The 8,679-nt window shown below is 40.0% G+C and overlaps 1 protein-coding gene across 1 annotated transcript in view; it reads left to right on the top strand.

Moving 5' to 3' along the window:
- Positions 1–571: 571 nt before the first annotated feature.
- Positions 572–8,679, top strand: part of RAPH1 (Ras association (RalGDS/AF-6) and pleckstrin homology domains 1) — a 117,486-nt gene continuing 109,378 nt past the window's right edge. Inside the window, exon 1 of the mRNA XM_039844494.1 lies at positions 572–692. The gene's annotated coding sequence lies outside the window, so the exon portion shown is untranslated. The remainder of the gene's footprint in view (positions 693–8,679) is intronic.

The raw sequence follows: 8,679 nt of genomic DNA, 5'->3' as shown, positions 1-8,679 counted from the left end.
TCGTGGACAGATCTCGAGCGTGTCCCAGAGGCCGCTGGGCGTGCTTCCAAGGACAGGCGACAGGGGGTGGGACAGCGCCGGGGTTTTCCTTCCTCACTCATTCATTCTCTGATTCACAGGTTCCTGAGGTGGTTCACAGGGACGCGCGGAGGAAAGGCGGAGCACGGAGGCAGCCCGGGGTGGGTGCGGTCCGGCGCCTGAAGGGAGGGTAAGCGGCGCGGGCGGCGGGCGCGGGCATGGGGGCGCCCGGGAGGGGCGGGCGCGGCCGACTGCGCCGGAAGTGAGTGGTTGGCGGCGGGCGGGGTGGGGGGAGCGAGCGGCCGGGCGCGCGTCGGTCCGCCTGTCGGCCGCCGGGCCCTCAGCCCCGCCTTCCGCGTCTCGGCCGGACGCGGCCGCTCACGGACCGACCCGCCGCGGCTGGGCTCTGCGGCCGCCCCGCCCGCCGCGCGCGCCCGCCCCGCCCCCGCCGCCGCGCCGCCCGGTCGGTCAGTCAGTCAGTCAGTCAGTCAGTCACGGAGCGCGCGGCGCGGGAGCTGCGGGCGCTCACGGCGTCTGTCGCGAAGGAGCGCCGCGCCTGGGGAGGAGGCGGCGGGGCGGCGGCGCGGCGGCGGCTGGAGGAGCGCAAGTGGCAGCTGCCCAGCCCGTGGCCGCCGCGGTAGCCGGCGCCGCCGGAGGACCGAGCAGCTGTCGCGGTGAGTGCTCAGCTTCGCCCTCGGGGCCGGCGGAGGAAAGCGGCAGGGCGCGGGGCTGTGAGGCGCTGCCGCCGCTCCCGCCTCCATTTTCCCGGCGCCCGGCCGCGCCATCCGGGCACGGTGCGGACGGCCGAGCCCGGGGCGGGGTCGCGGCCGCGGCTGCCTGGACCTGGCGGGGCGAGGCGGCCGGCGGGTGGGTGCGGGTCGGCGCGGCGCGGCCTGGTTGCACCAGGTGCCCCCGGGGGCTGCGACGGCGCGAGACAATGAGATGTGGGGCCGCCCGGCGAGGGTGCGATTGGACTTATCCGACCGGCACCGGGCGCTGGTGGCCCGGCACCGCGGGGAGGGAAGGACTCTCCCCTGACTAGCCGCGGAAACCAGTGATCCGACATCTAGGGTTCCTTGGGTTTCGATGTTCCTCCCCCCTTCCCCTCCACCCCCATCTTTCGTAAAGGAGTTCAGTGCAGAGATTTAAAAAGGCGGGGCACCTTCTGTGTCTTCTTTCGAATTAAGCAGGCTAAGCAATCGCTCCATTGCTATGGAACCCCATCTCATCTTTCTGTGTCTGTGCGCATTTCCCGCCAAAATCCAAGCTGCAATTCATGGTGTCTGGGGGCGTGGGGAGTGCAAAGGGGGGTGGAGAGGCAGGCCGTGTAATAGTATAAGGGCGCCTTCGTTTTAAGATGGTTTGAAAGATGTGCTTTCCTTATTCAAGCAGCGTCTTGGGGTGTCCCCACAGTGAGCTGGAAACTGCATAAACCTTACTGCTTATGAACACGAAGACGTGGCTTAGTATGAAATAAGAGCTTTTTGGCAGGGTATAAGCGTTACATCCAATGTGTCCTGTGTGTGTACATTTCTTACATTCTGTGGGAAAATATGGGCGGATTGATAGGTTTTCACGTAACCTCCCAATAAGGGTTGATGTCTGCTGCATTCGTCTTGCAAATGTGGAGAGCTGTCTGTGTACTTAAAGTCCGCTGTAAAGGAACGGTAAAGGTAACGGGTTAGGGGTGGGGCGTAATTCGGTTATTAAAAGGGTGGTACTGAGTCCACAGGAATATTAAATCAAGCAGATATTTGTGGAATACTATGTTAGTCGGAGTAGGGGACACAAAGTGAACAAAACCTGCAGCATAGAGTAGTGGAAAGAGCTCTTTGAAGCCAGGGAAACCAGCGGTTCCGTAAGCACTGTAATTGGCTTAGCAGCGTGACATCAGATAAGCTATTGAACTCTCCACAGTACGTTCTCTATCAGTAAAATGGGAATAACACCACCCGCTTACCTTTCCAGATGGTGGTCAAACAGATTAAATGAGAAAACGTGTGCAAAATGCCTAGCACCTTGCCTGGCACTGAGATTTTAACAAATGTTAATTCCTTTCCTCCCTAGCCTGCAGCTCTTGAGATTTTCTTGGGAAGGTGGCAAAAGAAGTGAACGTAGGTAATTGTAATGCAATGCATTATATTATAGAATGATGAAGTAGAGGTGCAGAGTAGGGAAGAGAAAAGAAGACAGCTTAATTCAAGATTGAGAGCAGCGGCGGCAGGGTAGAGGGGTGGGGGAGTGAGGCGGAGGGGATTGATGGAAGCTGTGCGTTTAAGTGGAACCTTTAAGAATGGGTAGGATTTCAACTGATGTAGATGGGAAGGGAAAGGACTTTCTATGTAGAGGTGGTGCTATTCTTGAGAGTCGAATTGAGAAGGAAGAGCGATGGGGGAAGGGTAAAATAGAGACCTCAAAAGCTTTTTCGCTCTTGTTGAGTCTGACCTTCAAAGATTGTCTGTTATTTTGCTTTTTGTGTAATGAATTTCCCAGAAATCAGATCTATCCTATTTAAGTATAGAAATGTCTAATTAGACATTTTGTATTATTTGGACTGGTGCTCTCTTCTGTTTGAATGTAATAAAGAATTGTTTGTAGATAATTCCTCTATTTTATAGAAAAAACAGCTGATTTTTCAAATTAAGTAACTGGTTGAAAAGAGTGGAGTTGTGGGCATGTATTGAGTGTCTCTCAACTCTTGATCCATGTCATTTGTTTTCACAAATATTCTAACATTTTATTTCCCAAGAGGTGTTTTTAACCATTGTCCTTGAAGATAATTAAAATGGCTTTTATTTTGGTTTTGTCACCTTTTGGTTCCCACCCATTCATAATTATTTATTAGAGTAGTGTGGTGATGACTGTCACGCTATATTGATTCTTGGACACACTATAGAATCTTATGGCTTTGCCTTGGTTCTCAAGTAGTTGGATGTCAATATTAGTGCTGTTAATCCCACATTCTTATTTTAGGAAAATTAATATTAGTGAAACAAGAGATGTGACTTCTGGCAAATCACTTATCTTGGACTCTCAGTTCCTTTACCTATTAAGGGAGAAATTTGGGTTAGATCACTGGTTTTCAATCTGTGTTTTACTGAACTCTAGAATTTTGAGGAAGACCTTTAGAGGTTCTGCAGATGTTTAACTTAAATCTATTAAAATGTATTTTAAACCCATAATAAAGTGACTATTGTATGACATGCACTGTGTTAAATGCTTTACATGTATTAACTTATCCTGTCATGTCTTATGAAGTAGGTTCTGTTAATATCTAAGAAAACAGGCACAGACTACAGAGCTATAAAGTGGCAGAGCTGGATTTGAAATTTGGCAGCATAATTAAGCTTGTATTCTTAACTACATTCCTGTATTGTCACCTTAATAAAATAAATAACAGTATTTTTTTATTGAGGTAAAACATACAACATAATATTTACCATTCTAACCATTTTAGGTGTATAGTTCAGTGGTACTAAGTACATTCACATAGTTGTGCAACCGTCATCACTATCCATCTCCAGAACTTTTTTTATTGTTACAGATTGAAACTCTACCCATTAAACAGTGACTCCTCACCTTCTGGTAGCCACTTTTCTACTTTCTGTGACTACTATTCTACTTCATACAAGTAGAATCATGCAATATTTGTGGGAGTTGTGTGTGTGCGCGTGCGCGCGTATGTATGTGTGTATCTGGCTTATTTCACTTAGCATAATGTTAAAGTTCATCCATGTTGTAGCATGAATCAGAATTTCATTCCTTTTAAAGGCTGAATAATATTCCATTGTGTGTATGTACAACATTTTGTTTATTCATTTGTAGATGGACATTCGATTGTTTCCATCTTTTGCTATTGTGAATGGTATTGCTCTGGCTATTGGTGTATACATATCTGTTCGAGCCCCTGCGTTCAGTTCTTTTGGATACATACTCAGAAGTGGAATGGCTGGGTCATATGGTAATTCTGTGTTTGAATTTTTATCAACTGCCATACTGTTTTCTACAGTGGCTGTACAGTTTTACATTCCCAACAGCAACGCACAAGGATCCCGATTCCTTTACATATTCACCTGCCTTGTTATTTTCTGTTGTTGTTGTTTTTCTTGTAATAGACATCCCTAATGAGTGAAAAATGGTGTCATTGTGGTTTTGATTTACATTTTCCTCATGATTAGTGACGTAGAGCATCTTTTCATGTATTTATTGCCTATTTGCATATCTTTGTAAAAATGTCTATCCCAGCCAGTTTTTTAAATCTGTTTAATTCATTGTTGAGTTGTAGGAATTTTTTATATATTCTGGATATTAATCTCATATCGGAGCCATGATTTACAAATATTTTCTCCCATTTCGTGGGTTGCTTTTTCACTCTGTTGATAGTGTCCTTTGATGTTCAAAAGTTTTTTATTTTAATGAAGTCCAGTTTATTTTTGTTTTTTGTCACCTGTCCTTTTGGTGTCACATCCAAGAAATTTCTAAATCCAATGTCATGAAGCTTTTCCTCCATGTTTTCTTCTGTGAGTTTTGTAGTTTCAGCTCTTAAGTTTAGGTCTTTGCATATGGTGTTAGGTAAGGGTCCAGCTACATCCTTTTGTTTGTGAATATTCAGTTTTCCTAGCACCATTTGTTTTAAGGACTGTACTTCCCCCATTGAATGGTCTTGGCACCCTCGTTTACATGTATATAAAATTTTAACACATTGAAAACAATAATGCTACATGGTTATACATGGTTAATTTTGTGTGTGTGGTGGGGGGGTAAGCATTCCTTAGCATAAAGCTTCTCAATATCTGCTTATTTGTGAATTTTAAATGAGTTATTGATAAGGAAAGTTGTAGTTTGCAGTAGGTTTTTAAAAAAATCAGTCTTATGCATATCTATTCATATAGAATTGTCTAAACGTACCTTTTTATGACATGCATTGTTTTCAGTTAAACGGCGGTAAGACCCAAGCCCTTTTTTTTTGCGGTATTCTCATCCTGTGTAAGTCATTTAGTAATAAATGAACATCTAAGTCCTGGTGTCATATTATAGATGTTTTTATAGCTTTTTATAAGTTTTAGGTTTTTCTTGTTCACCTCGTAAACAGTTGTTAGATATTGTTACTAATCTTGAAAGAAAAAGTTTGTATTTAAAATTTTTTTTGAATCAATTTTATTGAAGCATACCTTGAGACTGCAAGGTGAACAACTAAAACTGTGACCAAAACAAAACAGAAGAGAATCAGTGGTCTCCCTTATCTGTGATCTACTTGCAACAACTTATCTGGTGAAATTAAAACAAAATTTTGCATAAATAAATGGGTTGGTTAGAAGGTCATGAGATTGTAACTAACATCCCTAACCTTCAATTCATCTGAGTTTGTAATAAATTAATATAATGTATTTGAACATAAAAGAGTATTAGCAACACTTTTGTCAGTTTTATATATTTGGGATGCTGTATAAGATTTCAGCTGGAAAAGTTCTGTTGTGAAGTATTAGAAAACCCCCAGATTATATGATCTCTAAAGCTTCATCCCATGCTCTTATCGCTGTTATTTTAAGATACAATATTTACCACATTTTGGAGCAGATGTCTTAAAATACATCACTCATGATTTATAAATTTGCTTTTTAAAAAGTATGTACTTTGCTATTAATAAAATACATATTGTTTGTCTGCTTTAGGCAGAGCTAGGCATAATGGAGAAATCAAATAGGTATTTTCCTTTCCAAAATAGAGGACACTAGTTTAAGCTCAGGATATGAGGAATCAGTACAGAATGTTATTGAGGGAGCAAAGTCCAAAAAGAAGCAGAAAGGACTATGATTTGAAAATGGGTGAAGAGATTATGTTTGGAAAAGAAGGGACAAGTCATCCCTTTAGATAAGATGAAAAACAAGTTAGGAGGCCCATAATTGATGTCTTGTCGTATTATGTATAACTTAAAATCTAAGTCCCCTGGTGAAGAATGATGAAATCTGGAGAAAATTAGAACTGTAAACTTAATAGGCCCAAATATTGTAGAATTTCAATAAATCAGTTTTGTAACCATACTTGAAAATTGGATGCTTTTTTCGAAATTACTTTGACACAAATCTTACTAAGTTTAATATGTGAAGAAAAGTGTTAGCTAAGTCATTACAGCAAAACTAATACTGTGACTTGAAAATACAATGTATTCTTTATGTATCCCAGATTGTACATGCCTCTATCCATGTTCCTAAGTATGGTTCATTTTCATTAATTTTTCTAGTCAGCATCCCATTCATCCTTTGAGACCCAGCTCCATTGCCACGTACCTTTGTGAAGCTGTTTGACACCAAGCAGCATTAATTGCTTTCTTCTTCATTCCTCTAGACGTTACTTGATTTGCCTTATGTTGTAGATAATTGTGTACTGTCTTAAATCCCTCTGAGTTCTGAAGTATTGGACCTGGGTTTACCCATCTGAAATACCTCTCAGTCCCTTAAATATAATAGAAATTCAATAAAAGGGTTTTAATGAAACCCATTATTTGAAGAATTCTTTACAGTTGGTGTTACATATCCTGAAAAGATCCATAAAAATATAATAATGTTTATTTAATTTATAAAGAATAATTCTTTCTTGGCTTTTATTTGGTTTATTTCATGTTGTAACAAATGATTTTAGAGACTAGTGAAGGGAATCAGTGGTCCCCCTTATTTGTGAGTAGAGTGCTTTATAAATGTTAGTAAAGGCTCAAAAACCTTTTTGTTTATCCTAAATTTTTAAAATAAATACAATTTTAAAAAAGCAGGAGCAGTGAATATTCTGCATTATGTTTGAAAAATCTTGGTTTTACTACTTGGTAATACAGAAATTCCAAATTCTAGGTTTTAAATGTTTATTTTGGTCCTTGGTTTTAATGCTTGTTTTAGCTGACAGGCAGCTCCTGTAGGGACACATGCCTTAAAAGAATAAGTGCATCTTTGGCTGTGCTTTCTAAATGGAGATACTCATTGTTTAGTTTCTATCCATCAATTATGCAGAGCTGGGTAGTAAAGTTTGCTCTTACTGTGCAAACCACTGTGAGGATTCGCATTTATATATTTTTAATAAATGTGTTCAAAACCCATAGAAATTCTATGTTTGAAAAGCCTTTAAAGAGTTAGAAAATGCTTTCTATACTTTAGAGTATGCAGGTACGAGTATTTCAGGATGACACACATTGTTTTCTTTTGGAATACAGTTATTACTAAGTTTTAAAATGCCTCATTTACTTTTAAGGTACAGATAGACTTACCACATTTGTGTTTTTAAAAACAACAGCTACATAGCATACTGCTAACAGTTATTTATCTCAAAAAGTCAGCAAATTTAGACTCTTCTTTTTGTAAAAGATAAATGTTTAACTTATCTTGAAATCTGGCAGCTCTTTAAATACTTTGCCACAAGAAAACCAATAAACCTGTTTGATGCCAAATACATGGTCATTCCTCAACCACATCAATAACATCTTGAACATTGACACTCTTTTTTTGCTTCAGCTTCTCTTCTGCTGCAGTGGCTGCTTTCGAAATTATAAATCTCATCTCGCCCCCAACTTTTTTTTGTTGAGGTCAAAAGCAGCTGCTTCATGAAGAATTATTAATACAGTTTTTCCATAAAATATTATTTCTATTAAGGAAATCATTTACTCTTGAGAATCTATCTTCTCTGGAACACCACTCTCCTGTAGCAGCTTACAAAAGGTAGGTTCTTTATTTCATTATTGAAAAAGAATTTAGCAAATACTATCACTCTTCTTTCAGAATACTTAGAATCACTTAGTACCAGATACTTAGGTTATTTTATAAGTGTAACTGTCTGACAGGTGTCCATAATGAAGATGCCATGTCATTTTGTATGTTAAGGATACATATATGTCATATTGTATTATATTATATTATACTTAAAATACATATGTGTATTAAGAAGTAAATATAAAAAGAACTCCTAATATGTTCTTATACCTCAGTGGATCACTCATACCTCCTGGGGTACAGTCACCTCCATTTTGGAAACCACTATACAAGCTTATCGAATTACTGTTAATAATGAGCCTTTCATTTTTAAGTTCCATTTCATAGTGTATAATCTTATATGAAACCATCTTAAAAATAAAGCACTTGGAAAAATACATTCTGATTCTCCTACTTATTGGAAAATAATATTTGCAGAAGAAAAATAGATAAATTTCAGCAAAGTGAGACCTTAAAATTTATTCTTCACCACAATTGAAATTATTGGCTTATTTCAGAAGCTTGAGTTTATATTTTTCATTATGCTTTCAGTAATTATTCAAGGTGAATAAAAAGTACCCATTTAACATTTAATTTAGTAATTCAGTAGTGTCAATACATTTATAATTTTTTCATGTCCATAGTACATTTTTTCTTGACATCCCTAGCAAGGTAAAAGACATTTTTCATGACTCTACCCTCTTTACCTTTCCCCTTTCTATTTCTCCCTGTCCTCAAAGCTTCTGCAAACACAGTTTAAGCACGGGTAAGTTTTGCCTGTTTTATAACTTTGTATTAGTTGAATCATACATGTATAATCATTTGCTCTGACTTCTTGCACTCAGCATAATGTTTTTTAGACATATCAGTAGTTTGTTTCTTTTTATTGTGGAGTAATACTCAATGGTACAAATATGTGAATATACCATTG

Source organism: Pteropus medius, unplaced genomic scaffold (genome assembly GCF_902729225.1).
Source record: "Pteropus medius unplaced genomic scaffold, Ma_sr-lr_union100, whole genome shotgun sequence".
Classification (NCBI taxonomy): domain Eukaryota; kingdom Metazoa; phylum Chordata; class Mammalia; order Chiroptera; family Pteropodidae; genus Pteropus; species Pteropus medius.
The sequence above is the reverse complement of the archived record's forward strand: the minus strand, read 5'-3'. Positions and strand labels throughout refer to the sequence as shown.